We start from the raw sequence: 19,378 nt of genomic DNA on the forward strand, positions 1-19,378 counted from the left end.
AAAGTATACCCAGCTGTGCAACCATCACTGGTGAATGAGTCAGAGACAATTTCTGCAGCTCTCAAGCAGTACTTTAACTATGTGTTAACCCCTATTCTCAGAACAAACAGAACTCACACATGTGATTTTAAAGAAAAAAAACTCTTAAGCACTAAAGTAAGGCTGTGATCATATAGTGACCACTGATAGAATATGGACAAATTATCATTATTATGAAGACCAATCTATTCCAAAAATCTGTGAAAACATATGTTTAATCAATTCAAGTACAAGGCATATATAAATTATATATACAGTGTATATATATATATATATATATATATATCTATCTTGTAAATTAATTGATTACATATAATTTGTATACATATATTCTTCATACAATAAAATGTCAAGCAGTCTTGGGAGGGACATACACTTAAAAAAAATCTTCACTATGCCTTTATTATAAAATGTATTAAAAGACACAAAGATATTAAGCAGTTCTCTCTCTCTAGGTAGCACAAGCATAGTTAATGCCATGGGGATTGAGAGAGTAATTTATAACTGATTCTGTTTACTTATGAACACGGCACTCTGCAGAATGCTCCATGACCTCTCCTAACAGAAGTGCTAAAGCAGCATGGGGCAGCAATACCGGTAATAAATCAAAAGGATATCCTACACTGAATCAGAGAGCCGACATTAAGCAGGAAGCAAGCAACTGAACTTATCACCCAATATCTCTCCCTGTTCTTTTCTTCATGAAGGCTGCTTGCTAACGATACACTGTGCACACTGCACAGACAGCTGAGCTGAGTGCTGACAGGACTCAGGAGAGAGGGCAGGAAAAAGAGCTTAGCTACAAAACACAGCCCAGCGTTCATAAGGGCTGCAATCATGCTCTCACATAGATAAGCTAGCATTTCAACCAGTCAGTGCTTAATGGTCTTCGATCTATATTGTAAATAAAAATTATGTATATTATCATAATGTACATAATTTTTATTTACAATATAGATTGAAGACCATTAATAATATATATATATATAATGTTCCAATACACAATGACAGCTCCATCCGATCCTACATTACCTAACAGTGTTTCCAGCATTTCTAGTTCATCTTGTTGTATACAAAACAACATTCATATTAAAAAATGACTAGCCACATTATGAACAGTTATTAACATGTTTAACCTAAGTGGTTAGTGGTCTGGTCGGAGGTTACTTACCTGAGAGAGAATCCGGTCGGGTCATCAGTGTCTCTCTTCTCTTCTGTCACTCTGACTCCACCAGGTCCGGCACCCACATGGCACTGGCTCCGCTTCTCTGACTCTGTCCACCACTGTCCTCCTCCTCAGTCCTCTGAGTCTCCTCCAGGCTCCAGGCAGCACACAGTCCTGTCCTCCAGGGCAGCCCTCCTCCACAGACAGCCACAACACAAGGCCCACAATCAGTCAGTTACTAGGCTGCACTGAAACAGCAGCAGCATGGGCACGCACGAAGACTTGCTCAGCAGCTCCCTCCACACTGACAACTGAGTCTTCCCGCCAGCCAGAGTCTGATGTGTCGGCGCTACGTCATGACCCAGTCTCACACCTGTCAATCAGCAGCCCAGCAGGCACGCCTCCCTGCAGTGCTGCTGAATGCCTGATTGGCTCAAGTGATGTAGGTCATCATGGAGGCGGTTTTGAGAACCGCCTCCAATGAAGCTTGTATGATGGCCGGGCGAGTCACCAGTGGGTGGCGCTGCTCTGTAGTGAGCAGACAAAGTTATTTAGATCCATTGTTGCGCAATTAATGGAGGGCAGCGGACCGGCTCACTGCCTCCTAATTGCGCAACAATGGATGGTGATTTTCCAGCGCAAGCGCACAGCGCACAGTAACTACTGTAATGAGTAGTAATCACCATCGGGGGTGGGGGGGTACCCTTGGGGGGAGGGTGGGCATGGTAAATAAATTAAGATGAAAAAACACTTTTTATTTTTAAAATAAATATTATTTGAAAACTTTTTTTTTCCCTCATTGGACAGGGTAGGCACTGCCTACCCTGCCTCCTATTACTGCACGTCACTGGTCCATATAGAAATTAGCTGAACAGTCCAAATCCACACTTCTCTGCTGCTCCTTTAAAAAAACCATTGGTGTGAATTCCGTGGTGATGCAGGATAAAACAGGTCCCTGTAGAAAACAAGAGAACAGGAGCGCAACTCCATGCACCAAACAGTACACGGATGATCTAAGTGTAGATTTAAGAGCAATTTATTGATACACATAAATAATAACAAACATTCAAACATCAGATAAAGCACTCACATCGATGACCTCAAACATATGAGGTATGTATCTGCAATTAGATGATAAAATGGGGACTTCTCTCCACTGATCTCCTCCTCTCTCTCCTTAGGAGTATTCAATAGCCAGCGGGTAAGTCCTTGTATAAATTTTTAGGACCCTCTCTGTACAGTTCTGACAAGCACCGCTCTGTAAAAAAGCCGGCTCCAGTGCGGCTGCTGTCTTTCACGTCAGAGTACGTCCAAACGTGTCGTCAAGTGGGCGTGGCCTTACGCGTTTCGCGAGGCTCCTCCTCGCTTCGTCAGAGGCAATGCCCACATTGCTTGTCAAAGCCCTTCTTATTCCATTCAGGTTTCTTTATCTAAATCGTTATAGGCTGTTCATACACCTTGTGATTCAAAAGTCTGTAAATGTTTCATTCTCAATCCAATAGCCTGTCAGTTTAGTCCTTTGAGCCAGGCAATTACATATGTAATAAGGATTTCATAGCAACACATAAATGAATATTATTTAAAACATAATGCTTCATATTAAAAAACGATAATCAATATGGTCAATATATAAAAGAGAGAACCTAATGTCATATAAAAAAGATTAAAAAGGTGATATTTAGTAAAAAATACTTAAAAAGTATATATATAAATTAGTATGGGAACTTTACATGAAACACATCTACTGCTATTATTTCATACATAAAACAGCTTTAAATGCATCTGATAATATTAATAAGAACAAATAATAGTAAAAGATGATATTAAAAATAATATTAAAAATGATATTAAAACCCTCCTACCTGACTAATATGTTAGGGTCATAGTTTAATAAGTTGGGAATAGGATAAATATATAAATATATAAAAATAAACTCAATATAAACTAATCCTCCCTATAAAAACCTAAAATCCATACAGGAGACACCTTAGATACATTAAATTGTGGATAATACCTAAAAAGCCAATTTTGTTACCCTATTGCACATCTAAAAAGGCTGCTAAGTCTATATCCCGATTCATACCCCCTGGACCCACAGCTTCCAGTTTGTGAATCCAGTAGGTCTCACGTTGTCTTAGGAGTAATAGTCTATCTCCTCCTCTAATAGGGTTCTTAACATGTTCTATAGCTAGAATACTAAGACATGTATTATCTTTACCATGTGCTTCCATAATATAAGGATGATGTCCTTTATAAAGAATTGGATATGAGGAATAGGACAGCTTTAAGATCATTTGAATCTGAAAGTGATCAAAAATAAGAAAAAGAAATTACACAATGCATTGTATGGGAATAAGGATAAAGAATCAGAAGAAGATGCTAATAACATTGGGGAAAATAGTGAGGAGACACCAATAGAAAATAATAGAGGGGATGAAAGCCCAGAAAGAACGGGTTATGACAATAGAAGGTTCCATGTAAATGGTCAGCCTAAACAAAAGGCCAAAAGTAACTATTTTAATAATAAAAATAAAAATAAAAATGGAGGTAACCACCTAATTACTAATAATAGGGGTAAGGACCCATATCAGGAGGATTACCAATATGAGCATATGAAAGGTAATAGGATGTATAGAGAAAGGAGGATATCTAGTGTAAATGAACAACAATCACTATATCCTCAAAAGAATCAGGGCCACTATCAGGAGTGGAGTTTAGGAGCTAGACCTAAAGGGAACCAACAGAATAATCAGTCAAACCATAAGAAAACCATAGAGAATGGAAAACAGACTAATATAAACTATAAAAAAGGACAGAAGGGTGGTTACCAGGACAAGGAACAGAAACAGATTGGACAGTATTTTCCGTTTAGAAAAGAGCAAGTGCAGGATCGTTTTTTAGGGCATCCTTCAGAGAATCTACCCCGGGTAGGGAATCGAAATCCAAAAAGAGGGATAGAACACGAAGACGAGGATGTAGAGGAGGGGTGGTACATAGAGCCAAAAAACAAAAAAGGGAAAGGGAAGCACTTTTGAGACCCTTTGGACAGGAGATCTTCAATATTTCAAACAAATCATTGACCAAAGATGAAGAGAATCTCCTTGGGAAGGGCCTCTCTTTCGCTCCTGACTCGGCTCCTAATGAGTTTGAACTGTATATTGATACAAAGAAACTCATTAGGAAGCTGACCCTTGCGAGACATTTTAATATTAATAAGGGAGTAGAACAAGACAATACCCCCGCTATACAAGGGGATGAGTCATTAGTTGTCCTTGAAAGTTTGGAAACTGAAAGTAATTCAGTGGATAATGAAATAGGACTTATTAATATTTTAGATGAACTTGAAGAAGAATCAAGGAATATCCCCATTAATCATAGTCTTCTAAAAAAGAATTCAACATTTTATCCGGTCCACTCTAAAGGGAATTTTATTCCAGTATTTGAGAAATTTTTAGAGAAGGAATTGAAGGAGATTTGTTTAAAGGATAGAAAGAGAAAAAGGAGGAAATGTAATCTCAGTAGGAATGAACAGAAGGCGCTTGTGAAACTAAGTAATGATATGGACATAGTGGTCCGTAGTGCTGACAAGGGCGGGGGTGTTGTAATTCAGGGAAGAGGGGATTACATCAAGGAAGCAAAACGCCTATTAAGTGACCCTGATACATATAAAGTCCTGGAGAAAAATCCGACTAAAGATTTCCTACTTGAATATGAGGAGCTCATTAGAACAGGCAAAAATGATCTGGTTCTAAGTAGTGTTGAGTTCCAATATTTGGTGGTGGGGAACCCAGTCCTGCCGATTTTCTATCATCTCCCCAAAATACATAAAGATCTAAAGAACCCTCCGGGGAGACCGATAGTGATTGGGGGCCTCACCACCAAATTATCAGAGTATGTCGATCAGGTACTAAAACCAATGGTGCCCTGTTTGCGGTCATACGTGAGGGATACAATACACATTTTGGAATTGACAAAAAACAGAGTGGCAACAAGATTTTATTTGGGTGACCATGGATGTCAGTTCTTTGTACACCTCAATTCCCCACCTGTTGGTAATTACAACTGTAAAATACTTTGCTAAGAAAGGTGGCTACATCAATGAGACCCAAATGGATTTTTTGGAAAAGGCCATGTGGTTCATTCTAACTAAAAATTACTTTGTGTTTGAAAATAAATACTTCCTCCAAATAAGAGGTACCGCAATGGGTACAAAATTTGCTCCCACCTTTGCAAATCTTTACATGGGGTGGTGGGAGGATTTGTTTATTTTCAACACAGATAATCCATTTAAATGTAATATAAAACAGTGGTATCGCTATATAGACGATGTTCTCATGATTTGGCATGGTCCCATTGAGGAACTAAGGAGCTTTGTAGAATATACTAACAAGAACCTCTTTAATCTAACATTCACCATGGAGTGGAGTAAAGACAAAATAAACTTTCTAGATCTTGAGATTATACAAGAACAAGGTAAAGTTTATACTAATCTGTATAGGAAACCTACAGACACAAATGGATATCTCCATGCCAACAGTGGCCACCATGACAAATGGATAAAGAATGTCCCCCTAGGTCAGTTCCAGAGAGCAAGACGAAATTGCACTAAAGACAGTGATTATCAAGCAGCTGCAGGGGTAATCTCAAATAGATTCTTAGCAAAGGGATATGAAATTAACCACCTAAGAGAGATCCAAGAAACAGTTGGGGAAATGGATAGGGACAAACTAATTAAGGGCACTAAGCAAAAGAAAAAGAGTAGAGATGACAAAAGAAAAATGCAATTTGTGACCAAATTTAATCGAGCTTCGAGAGAAATTGAGAAAGCAATGAAGAAGTACTGGCCTATTGTTATGCAAGATCCAATTCTGAGAGATATTCTGAATGATAAGGGACAGGTTATCTTTAAGAGGAATTCGAATATCAAGAATAGGATTAGCCCGAGTATGCTTAAATCTGGAAATGAGACCAACTGGCTAAGTAAGAATACGGAGGGTTTCTTCAAATGTGGTAGGAAAAATTGTAATTGTTGTGCACACATGGACAAGAATAAATGTGCCTTTGGAAAGAGGAAAGGTGAAACTACCTTTAGAGTAAAAGGCCTAATGAATTGTAGGACATGCTATGTTGTGTATCTTCTAAGGTGCTCGTGTGACAAAATTTACGTAGGTCGCACGAAACGGCCCATAAAGACAAGATTTAACGAGCACCTTAGAAATATAGAGAATGGGCTAGACAACCATGGTGTGCCAGTGCATTTTATGGAAGCACATGGTAAAGATAATACAGGTCTTAGGCCTAGATTTAGAGTTCGGCGGTAAAAGGGCTGTTAACGCTCCGCGGGTTTTTTTCTGGCCGCACCATAAATTTAACTCTGGTATCGAGAGTTCAAACAAATGCTGCGTTAGGCTCCAAAAAAGGAGCGTAGAGCATTTTTACCGCAAATGCAACTCTCGATACCAGAGTTGCTTACGGACGCGGCCGGCATCAAAAACGTGCTCGTGCACGATTCTCCCATAGGAAACAATGGGGCTGTTTGAGCTGAAAAAAAACCTAACACCTGCAAAAAAGCAGCGTTCAGCTCCTAACGCAGCCCCATTGTTTCCTATGGGGAAACACCTCCTAAGTCTGCACCTAACACCCTAACATGTACCCCGAGTCTAAACACCCCTAACCTTACACTTATTAACTCCTAATCTGCCGCCCCCGCTATCGCTGACCCCTGCATTACACTTTTAACCCCTAATCTGCCGCTCCGTAAACCGCCGCCACCTACGTTATCCCTATGTACCCCTAATCTGCTGCCCTAACATCGCCGACCCCTATGTTATATTTATTAACCCCTAATCTGCCCCCCACAACGTCGCCGACACCTGCCTACACTTATTAACCCCTAATCTGCCGAGCGGACCTGAGCGCTACTATAATAAAGTTATTAACCCCTAATCCGCCTCACTAACCCTATCATAAATAGTATTAACCCCTAATCTGCCCTCCCTAACATCGCCGACACCTACCTTCAATTATTAACCCCTAATCTGCCGACCGGAGCTCACCGCTATTCTAATAAATGTATTAACCCCTAAAGCTAAGTCTAACCCTAACACTAACACCCCCCTAAGTTAAATATAATTTTTATCTAACGAAATAAATTAACTCTTATTAAATAAATGATTCCTATTTAAAGCTAAATACTTACCTGTAAAATAAATCCTAATATAGCTACAATATAAATTATAATTATATTATAGCTATTTTAGGATTAATATTTATTTTACAGGCAACTTTGTAATTATTTTAACCAGGTACAATAGCTATTAAATAGTTAAGAACTATTTAATAGTTACCTAGTTAAAATAATAACAAATTTACCTGTAAAATAAATCCTAACCTAAGATATAATTAAACCTAACACTACCCTATCAATAAAATAATTAAATAAACTACCTACAATTACCTACAATTAACCTAACACTACACTATCAATAAATTAATTAAACACAATTGCTACAAATAAATAAAATTAAATAAACTATCTAAAGTACAAAAAATAAAAAAGAACTAAGTTACAGAAAATAATAAAATATTTACAAACATAAGAAAAATATTACAACAATTTTAAACTAATTACACCTACTCTAAGCCCCCTAATAAAATAACAAAGCCCCCCAAAATAAAAAATTCCTTACCCTATTCTAAAATACAAATATTACAAGCTCTTTTACCTTACCAGCCCTGAACAGGGCCCTTTGCGGGGCATGCCCCAAGAATTTCAGCTCTTTTGCCTGTAAAAAAAAACATACAATACCCCCCCCCACCATTACAACCCACCACCCACATACCCCTAATCTAACCCAAACCCCCCTTAAATAAACCTAACCCTACCCCCCCCTGATGATCTTCCTACCTTGTCTTCACCATGCCAGGTTCACCGATCCGTCCTGGCTCCAAGATCTTCATCCAACCCAAGCGGGGGCTAGACATCCACTGAAGAAGTCCAGAAGAGGGTCCAAAGTCTTCCTCCTATCCGGCAAGAAGAGGACATCCGGACCGGCAAACATCTTCTCCAAGCGGCATCTTCTATCTTCTTCCATCCGATGACGACCGGCTCCATCTTGAAGACCTCCAGCGCGGATCCATCCTCTTCTTCCGACGACTAGACGACGAATGACGGTTCCTTTAAGGGACGTCATCCAAGATGGCGTCCCTCGAATTCCGATTGGCTGATAGGATTCTATCAGCCAATCGGAATTAAGGTAGGAATTTTCTGATTGGCTGATGGAATCAGCCAATCAGAATATAGTTCAATCCGATTGGCTGATCCAATCAGCCAATCAGATTGAGCTCGCATTCTATTGGCTGATCGGAACAGCCAATAGAATGCGAGCTCAATCTGATTGGCTGATTGGATCAGCCAATCGGATTGAACTATATTCTGATTGGCTGATTCCATCAGCCAATCAGAAAATTCCTACCTTAATTCCGATTGGCTGATAGAATCCTATCAGCCAATCGGAATTCGAGGGACGCCATCTTGGATGACGTCCCTTAAAGGAACCGTCATTCGTCGTCTAGTCGTCGGAAGAAGAGGATGGATCCGCGCTGGAGGTCTTCAAGATGGAGCCGGTCGTCATCGGATGGAAGAAGATAGAAGATGCCGCTTGGAGAAGATGTTTGCCGGTCCGGATGTCCTCTTCTTGCCGGATAGGAGGAAGACTTTGGACCCTCTTCTGGACTTCTTCAGTGGATGTCTAGCCCCCGCTTGGGTTGGATGAAGATCTTGGAGCCAGGACGGATCGGTGAACCTGGCATGGTGAAGACAAGGTAGGAAGATCATCAGGGGGGTAGTGTTAGGTTTATTTAAGGGGGGTTTGGGTTAGATTAGGGGTATGTGGGTGGTGGGTTGTAATGTTGGGGGGGGGTATTGTATGTTTTTTTTTACAGGCAAAAGAGCTGAAATTCTTGGGGCATGCCCCGCAAAGGGCCCTGTTCAGGGCTGGTAAGGTAAAAGAGCTTGTAATATTTGTATTTTAGAATAGGGTAGGGAATTTTTTATTTTGGGGGGCTTTGTTATTTTATTAGGGGGCTTAGAGTAGGTGTAATTAGTTTAAAATTGTTGTAATATTTTTCTTATGTTTGTAAATATTTTATTATTTTCTGTAACTTAGTTCTTTTTTATTTTTTGTACTTTAGATAGTTTATTTAATTTTATTTATTTGTAGCAATTGTGTTTAATTAATTTATTGATAGTGTAGTGTTAGGTTAATTGTAGGTAATTGTAGGTAGTTTATTTAATTATTTTATTGATAGGGTAGTGTTAGGTTTAATTATATCTTAGGTTAGGATTTATTTTACAGGTAAATTTGTAATTATTTTAACTAGGTAACTATTAAATAGTTCTTAACTATTTAATAGCTATTGTACCTGGTTAAAATAATTACAAAGTTGCCTGTAAAATAAATATTAATCCTAAAATAGCTATAATATAATTATAATTTATATTGTAGCTATATTAGGATGTATTTTACAGGTAAGTATTTAGCTTTAAATAGGAATTATTTATTTAATAAGAGTTAATTTATTTCGTTAGATAAAAATTATATTTAACTTAGGGGGGTGTTAGTGTTAGGGTTAGACTTAGCTTTAGGGGTTAATACATTTATTAGAATAGCGGTGAGCTCCGGTCGGCAGATTAGGGGTTAATAAGTGTAGGTAGGTGTCGGCGACGTTGTGGGGGGCAGATTAGGGGTTAATAAATATAACATAGGGGTCGGCGATGTTAGGGGTAGCAGATTAGGGGTACATAGGGATAACGTAGGTGGCGGCGATTTGCGGTCGGAAGATTAGGGGTTAATTATTTTAAGTAGCTTGCGGCGACGTTGTGGGGGGCAAGTTAGGGGTTAATAGATATAATACAGGGGTCGGCGGTGTTAGGGGCAGCAGATTAGGGGTACATAAGTATAACGTAGGTGGCGGTCGGCAGATTAGGGGTTAAAAATTTTAATCGAGTGGCGGCGATGTGGGGGGACCTCGGTTTAGGGGTACATAGGTAGTTTATGGGTGTTAGTGTACTTTAGGGTACAGTAGTTAAGAGCTTTATAAACCGGCGTTAGCCAGAAAGCTCTTAACTCCTGCTATTTTCAGGCGGCTGGAATCTTGTCGTTAGAGCTCTAACGCTCACTGCAGAAACGACTCTAAATACCGGCGTTAGGAAGATCCCATTGAAAAGATAGGCTACGCAAATGGCGTAGGGGGATCTGCGGTATGGAAAAGTCGCGGCTGTAAAGTGAGCGTTAGACCCTTTAATCACTGACTCCAAATACCAGCGGGCGCCCAAAACCAGCGTTAGGAGCCTCTAACGCTGGTTTTGACGGCTACCGCCGAACTCTAAATCTAGGCCTTAGTATTCTAGCTATAGAACATGTTAAGAACCCTATTAGAGGAGGAGATAGACTATTACTCCTAAGACAACGTGAGACCTACTGGATTCACAAACTGGAAGCTGTGGGTCCAGGGGGTATGAATCGGGATATAGACTTAGCAGCCTTTTTAGATGTGCAATAGGGTAACAAAATTGGCTTTTTAGGTATTATCCACAATTTAATGTATCTAAGGTGTCTCCTGTATGGATTTTAGGTTTTTATAGGGAGGATTAGTTTATATTGAGTTTATTTTATATATATTTATATATTTATCCTATTCCCAACTTATTAAACTATGACCCTAACATATTAGTCAGGTAGGAGGGTTTTAATATCATTTTTAATATTATTTTTAATATCATCTTTTACTATTATTTGTTCTTATTAATATTATCAGATGCATTTAAAGCTGTTTTATGTATGAAATAATAGCAATAGATGTGTTTCATGTAAAGTTCCCATACTAATTTATATATATACTTTTTAAGTATTTTTTACTAAATATCACCTTTTTAATCTTTTTTATATGACATTAGGTTCTCTCTTTTATATATTGACCATATTGATTATCGTTTTTTAATATGAAGCGTTATGTTTTAAATAATATTCATTTATGTGTTGCTATGAAATCCTTATTACATATGTAATTGCCTGGCTCAAAGGACTAAACTGACAGGCTATTGGATTGAGAATGAAACATTTGCAGACTTTTGAATCACAAGGTGTATGAACAGCCTATAACGATTTAGATAAAGAAACCTGAATGGAATAAGAAGGGCTTTGACAAGCAATGTGGGCATTGCCTCTGACGAAGCGAGGAGGAGCCTCGCGAAATGCGTAAGGCCACGCCCACTTGACGACACGTTTGGACGTACTCTGACGTGAAAGACAGCAGCCGCACTGGAGCCGGCTTTTTTACAGAGCGGTGCTTGTCAGAACTGTACAGAGAGGGTCCTAAAAGTTTATACAAGGACTTACCCGCTGGCTATTGAATACTCCTAAGGAGAGAGAGGAGGAGATCAGTGGAGAGAAGTCCCCATTTTATCATCTAATTGCAGATACATACCTCATATGTTTGAGGTCATCGATGTGAGTGCTTTATCTGATGTTTGAATGTTTGTTATTATTTTTGTGTATCAATAAATTGCTCTTAAATCTACACTTAGATCATCCGTGTACTGTTTGGTGCACGGAGTTGCGCTCCTGTTCTCTTGTTTTCTACAGGGACCTGTTTTCTCCCTGTTACATAGTCACTTATATTTTTAGATCTTCTAAAGGTAAACAATGGGTTATCTTTAGCCAAAGTTTTCAGCTGCTTGTCTGCCTTTAATACATGCCAATGTTTGGTAAATATATTTTTAATCTGAGCACTTTCAGGGGTGTTTGTGGAGATAAATCTGATGTGGTTAGCTGTAGCATTCGCTTTAGGTTTCAACAAATCACTCCTATCCTTATTTAAGGCTTTCTGATATGCCCTGGCTAAGGATTACCGTGAATACCCCCGAAGTAATAGTCTATCTTGCAAATCTTGTACTGCTATTTTGAAAGACTCATATGTGGAGCAATTTCTTCTAATACAAAGATATTCCCCAATTGGCAACCCTAAGCTTATTGTTACACAATTAATATAATACTTCAAATCTCTAAGCAAGAGAATTCATACCTCTTGAGCATATACAAATATTTTATTAAACACAATATATATAATTAATACAATCCTATAATAAAAACTCTAATGACTCTATTGAAATAGCTTAGCCGATAATAAATGAGAACAAACGATCCATCAGCATAAAAAGCTTCTCTAATAATCAAATGGGAACAACCAGTCCCCCCTTTTTTTCTTATGTTGTTTTTTCACACTTTGTGAGGAGTGTGAACAGTGGGTAGGTTAGTTCTGTTTGACCTAGCTCCTAGACCAATTGGATTGTTGTAACTCTCTTATTGTTGATGGATAATGACCGAAAATGAAAATCGTGATTTTGGACCCAAAAAAATGCAGTTTGCGATTTTAATCGCAATTTAAAAAAAATATATAACTCTTAAACATACATTTCTCACTAAAAATGCATTAAACTGTACAGAATCTTAAAGTACAAATGTTTTATTCACCAATACAGGCTGAGAGCATTAAAATACACACAACAAAACTATAAGTGCAAACTGATACCTGACATACAAGTAATATGTTTATATAGATGTGTGTATAAATTATATATATATATAGATATATCTATATATATATATATATATATATATCTATCTATCTATATATATATATACATATACATATATACAGTATATACACATTATTTAGAGTTTACTGTCCTTTAATTAAATTTGTCAATATTTATGCTGTTCTTTACAGACATACCTTTTTAATTAATATTGGTTTGGTTTTATTCATAAAGTCTTAAATAATTTGTATAATTATTACTCTATTAAAAGGCAATTATAGTGGACAATTTTACAATAGCATTAGCGACCCTTCAATTCTAAAGGGTTAGATACTACATAATTAAATTACTGCTTAAAAACTGCAGAGAAGTGCTGGTGCCAAACCAAAACTGTGGATAACCTATACGCAGCAGCACTATCCACTTCCATGCATGATGGAAAAAGATTGTTTATAACATTCAATATCTTAGGAGTAGAAAACGAGTTAATAAGGTTGTTTTGTTGTAGGATTAGAAAGTGTCATTATTTTTGGGATATAATAATAAAATGTCAAAGCAAAGCTTGACAGAGAGGCCACTAAATTTAAAAAAAACGTGCAAATCTGAAGTTACTGCATATGTTACGCTCCTTTGATTTGGCTTATCAGTTCTCACTACACTTACACTAAGTGTAAGGTGCTGTGAAGCTGCATATTACCCAGCTGACCCGTTACAATCCCGGTCTAGGTAGACACTATACGGCTGTATGTAAAGCGTACCAGACATGGGTTTGCTACGGGAACGGTGCTTTGTGTTAAGCACACAGACTCCTCTAGCCTAGCACACGTTCTCTGATCTGCCTACCTATACAGCACAGGGGATATGAGTAAGCCCACTGGGGACCATACAGAAGTACCAAATTCAAAAATGAGCAAGCACCTACTGATGAAATAGTATTCCTTAAACAAATATATCAGCCTAAGTAGCAATCGTAGCCCCAGCGTACAATCCCTCTCCCACCACCTTAGGATCTATATTCAACAAACGGACCAAAGTCACTGTATCTCAGTGTTTTTTTTCCAAAACTCAAAAATAACAGTTAGTTGAACAGCCTCAAATGGGGTTAAACCAAACATACGGTATGTCGTTATACTCTGGACTTCATCTCTACCATCCTGAGCGTCTCTCGCTCAAATAACAGATCTTGGCAGAGACTCCACCTTGTTTGCAGATCTCCAAGAGCTCCGTCTTCAGTAAACAGCTCTCACCCCTCGGCTGTAACATGTGACGTATCCGGAGTCCCGATCACATGGTAGGCAGTGGGAGTGACCGCTACTGGCAGGGGATCCAATCCGGAGGAGTGCTCACTGAATATTCAGATGAAACCAAATGTAATGAAGTAAAGGAGCACCTCCATATACGGATTAAAAACAACTTTTATTTCAGACGATGCAAAAAGTTAAATATTCTTCACATAAGCATGGCAGCAAAGGTGGGACTAAAATGGATAAATCCCAAGTGACCCACCGACGCGTTTCGGCTTGTCTGCCGTAATCGTAGTGTGGTCTAATGGCCTGTTCTGGCCCCTTTTGTATTAAATTATATCTTTTGATTGGTTTAAAACCTTAATGGGATTTAACCCTTTTCTTCCTCATCCTTTTCATTTTTATTTTTATATTTGCAATTTCACATTTCCTGTAGCATCGAGAGGATGATATATAAGAGCATAACTTCATACATTTGAACCTTATATTCAATTCAATTCATTGATGTCTCCTCAAAGAGTTCACATAGAATGAGGAAATATTGAAAATATACGGTAAATAACTAACATACTCAAATATTAATGATATTATTAAACAATTTGTGGCAATGTTTAGTTCGTATAGGCAGCCTCATTGTTATTAAAATGAATTACATAAGTACTTTAAGAACTGCAAGAACTACTAGATCTCTACACATATATTTACACCTTTCCAGAAATAATAGATAAATTGCACATCTACCTGATATATTCAGTGCTTTTAACCTATAAAATCAAATGCCCAGATCTTTGCTGCCATGCTTATGAGAAGAATTTTTAACCATACAGAAGTAATCGCACGGTCAGTCACTGCTCCCCCTCCAGTTTTCTTTTCTTTACACAAGGGGCTCCATCACTCTCCTACAATAAAGGAAGAACATATGGAGCATAGCGCAAGCGCAGATTCACAGCTTCTTCCTCATGCCCGTAAATTTCTGAATGCTTCACCGCAGAGATCAGAGGTACTTTAGTGGCATTTGTACGTCATAGGGGGGCAGGGCTAAAAATTGCGTACTCTCATGGTTTTTAAATCACGTCGGTTAATCGTGATTTAAAACCGCATATGCGGTTAATCGTTCAGCCCTAATATAATATAGAATATATAATATAATATATAATATAAAGAAAACAGTAGTACCATTAGGTTAGTGACGAAATATAACTGTCATTGGAGTGAAATTAGAGAGATCCTTAAAAAGAATTGGAAACTTCTACTCAATGATGAAAATGTAGCGAAGGAAGTTGGAATAACTCCAACTCTGAGAGCAAAAAGGGCTCCTAATGTAAAAGATAAAATTGTGAGAAGTAGATTCATTACTCCACAAAAGAATTGGCTGCTAAGCCAAAAATTAGTAGGTCATTTTCCATGTAATTTTCTGTTGTCTGCAAATTTATGATCAAAACCAAAGTATTTTCGGCTTGTACTGAAAAGGTCTATAAGTTAAGATACTTCTTTAATTGTAATACGGAAGGAGTGGTCTGTCTATTTAGTTGCAACTGTCCCAGTTTCTATATTGGGAAAACAAAGAGATTATTGAAAGACAGGATTCTTGAACATAGAGATGATATTAAGAATAAAGTAGAAAATAGCAGTGTGGCAAGACACTTTGAATGCTTTCATAATAGCAGCCCAGACTGCATAAGAGTGACAGGCATAGACAGAGGCATAACTAATGGCAGAGGTGGCAATAATGATGAGGTCTTACTCCAGAAGGAGTGTAAATGGATATTTAGCCTCTCTACTATTGGTAACAATGGGATGAATGAGAGACTTGATATGGCATGTTTTCTATGACATAATTATTTGAAAACTATTAATATCCGTTTTTAGTCGTTTAAAACTTAAAGGTCTTTATATATTTGGTATTTATCATGTATTTTTGTGGATGAATATCATTTGTTCGGTAAATACTGTGTATTTTAATTGTAAAGAAAAATGTCTCAATTCAGTTTTGAAACGGTCACCTCCCAGAAGGGCGGAGTCTGTATAGCTTAAAAATAGCCTAAGGAAACATCACTACACAAAGCGCCGAGGAAACCCCGTCTCCCTAGTGACGAGGGGGTGAAACGCGCGTCGGCAATTGGCTGGCCGCTCCTTGTGACTTGACATGCTTGTTTGTGAATCGGATGGTGGAGAAGTTTGCGTGTACAACATAGTTTGTGAGCCTAAGCGAGTATACTCTTTCTGGAAGATGTCACAAGAGATATCGACATCACTCATGATATATGCAGTGGATTATTTGCTCCAACAGTAAAAGTCCTTTTCGCCAAATGGAAGGGAGAGTGGTGAAGCCCAGCAGCAATCAGGTGTAGTCGACAGAGGGATACAGACATACACACGTTGTATCCTCCTGCATCTTTGGTTTGTGCCAATACTGTATTGATTACTTTGCTTCCACTCCAACTTAATCATCTGTTAGGATTTACACTAGATGGGTGCAGTTGACAGAGGGATACATTTACTAACACAAGATATCCTCCTGCATCCTCGTCTGTGTTACTATAACTTTTTCATGATGCAATACTAATACTTACGCTTCAAGCGCCTAACCATCTGTTTCATATCCATCTATGCTCTGACTCAAGATGTTCAGTATAACCTGTTACAAAACCTATCCATGGTTATAAAGGACGTTTGATATCTACAGAAAGACTGTTTAGTCTATTTGGTTTTCAAATTTTGATATCATTATATTTGTCTTCTATGTTGGTTTTGATATCATTGCAATACCCGCTCCACACAATATACCCAATATACGTGTAGATATTTATAGTAAATCTAGGCTATGCCATGTTAATCCTAGAATGAATATACTGATGTATGTTAGCTAATCTATACCCACATTACCGATATGGGTGTCTATGCAAATATGTATTAACTCCTATGCTCAGTTCTATTAAAACGTGCTCAGGTCTGCGCATATTTTGTGAGCCACATTTTGTGCCTATTATCTACAGTATTATCTTATATTTGGGTACAATTGCAATATATTTAATTTTTTAATGCATATCTTTTCACATGGACCGGTCCTAATATATTTTTGATAACATGTATATATAGGATATTATATATTTCATGGTTTTAACATAGTATTTACAACATCCATTTGTTTGGATGCTGTCTCTTTATGGGCCTGCGCTCAGCACAGTGTGAGAATAAAAATACCACTTTTTTCATATGTTACTTGTGTTTCCATTTTCTTCTATTTCAAAAGAGTGCTGAATTCCCAGTCTTTGATGGGGTTTTATTGTAAAGCTCTTCCTCTTCTTTATTTACAGTTGATAAATATTTAATAGGTCTGCACCATATTAACTAATTGTTGACCTTCTCATTAAACTTGTGTATGAGTTGTTTTTTGTGTGTATATTAAAAAAAACTTTTTATACACCTGCAACACTATATAAATTATAGCAGTTTTCCATCCACTTCCTTTAAATATTATATATATATATATATATATATATATATATATATATATATATATATATATATATATATATATATATATATATATATATATATATATATATACACAAAACCAGGAGAAATGAATGCACATCCAGACTGGTACACATCCCATGACTCATAAACAGGCCCAGCTTTGGTTGCTATCGCACTAACATAAAGCTCCTGTATTTACAGAGTCACAGGCAGTTAAACCCGGGCCTGCCAGGGTGCAAGTCCTTAGGGAGAATTACAAAATCAGACAATACAACATACATAAAGCCCAGTACTCACTCATAAGCACTCAGCTAGGATTAAAAAGCAAAACTGGAAGAGTTAGTTACCGCATTTGGCCAAATGGGACAAGCCCAGGTACCATACCAAGGTCTCTTCCACATACCTGGGTCCCTAATACAGCCACACAACTGCAGCCATGCACACAAATGCAAGCTAATAATCAAACGAACTGGGAACAGGTCAGGGTTCACAGACTTATGTAATCACCCTGGGCATAAGCAAAATCAGGAGAAAGGAATGCACATCCAGACTGGACCGGGTACACATCCCATGACTCATAAACAGCTGGGCCTGTCATGGTTACCATCCCAAACAAATTTCAAAATGCATGTCAACATTAATTATATGGTCATTATACAGGGTATGACTATACCCCACATCAGTATGTTTCTCCTTAACTATGATCCTAGGTGGGTTTGGAATAGACGGTCATATTTAAACTTATATATTTGCAACTTATGTGTACGCCATGGCAACCAATCAAATTCAAACAAGGCCATATTCATTAAAACAATTTTTTACATACACCTTAAAGTGATCCTTACTTATTAATCTTATCCTATCTCCCTGTGAGATTCCTAAAGCAGCCTGAGGTGTTTACTCACTCTCATCTCAGTAGTAAAGTTAATATTATTTACACATATGCACACTCTAAAATAAAAAACACCTAAATGTATCTCCTGCAGGCATACATTTATAATCTCAAAATGCTCCATGTTATACCCCCTATGATTAGAGTATAAATTGGACTATGTTGTTTCTTCAATAAGCCATCACCGGGGCAAACTATAATGACTTCCCATACAAGTATATACAGATGATCTGTAATCACATAATACTGGCTTCAAGTAGTGTCCTAGTCCTGACATCTCATAGACCATACAGCGGTTTTACAGGACAGGTTCCACTCAGAACAGGCCTTGTCATGGTCGACCAAAGAAGTTGAGTGCACACGCTCAGCTTCATATCCAGTTGTCTTTGAGAAATAGATGTATGAGTGCTGCCAGCATTACTGCAGTGGTTGAAGGGGTGGGGGGTCAGCCTGTCAGTGCTCAGACAATACGCCGCACACTGCATCAAATTAGTCTGCATGGCTGTCATCCTAGAAGGAAGCCTCTTCTAAAGATGATGCACAAGAAAGCCCGCAAACAGGACCTTGATCTCATCGGACCATGTCCTGTGGTCCGATGAGAACAAGATAAAATAATTTGGTTTAGATGCTGTCAAGCATGTGTGGCGGCAACCAGGTGAGGAGTACAAAGACAAATGGGTCTTGCCTACAGTCAAGCATGGTGGTGGGAGTGTCTTGGTCTGGGCCTGCATGAGTTCTGCCGGCACTGTGGAGCTACAGTTCATTGAGGGAACCATGAATGACAACATGTCCTGTGACATATTGAAGCAGAGCATGATCCCCTCCCTTCGGAGACTGGGCCGAAGGGCAGTATTTCAACATAACGACCCCAAACACACCTACAAGATGACCACTGCCACTGCCTTGCTAAAGAAGCTGAGGGTAAAGGTGATGGACTGGCCATTCATGTTTTCTCCATG

The sequence above is a fragment of the Bombina bombina genome, chromosome 2, assembly GCF_027579735.1.
Source record: "Bombina bombina isolate aBomBom1 chromosome 2, aBomBom1.pri, whole genome shotgun sequence".
Lineage (NCBI taxonomy): Eukaryota > Metazoa > Chordata > Amphibia > Anura > Bombinatoridae > Bombina > Bombina bombina.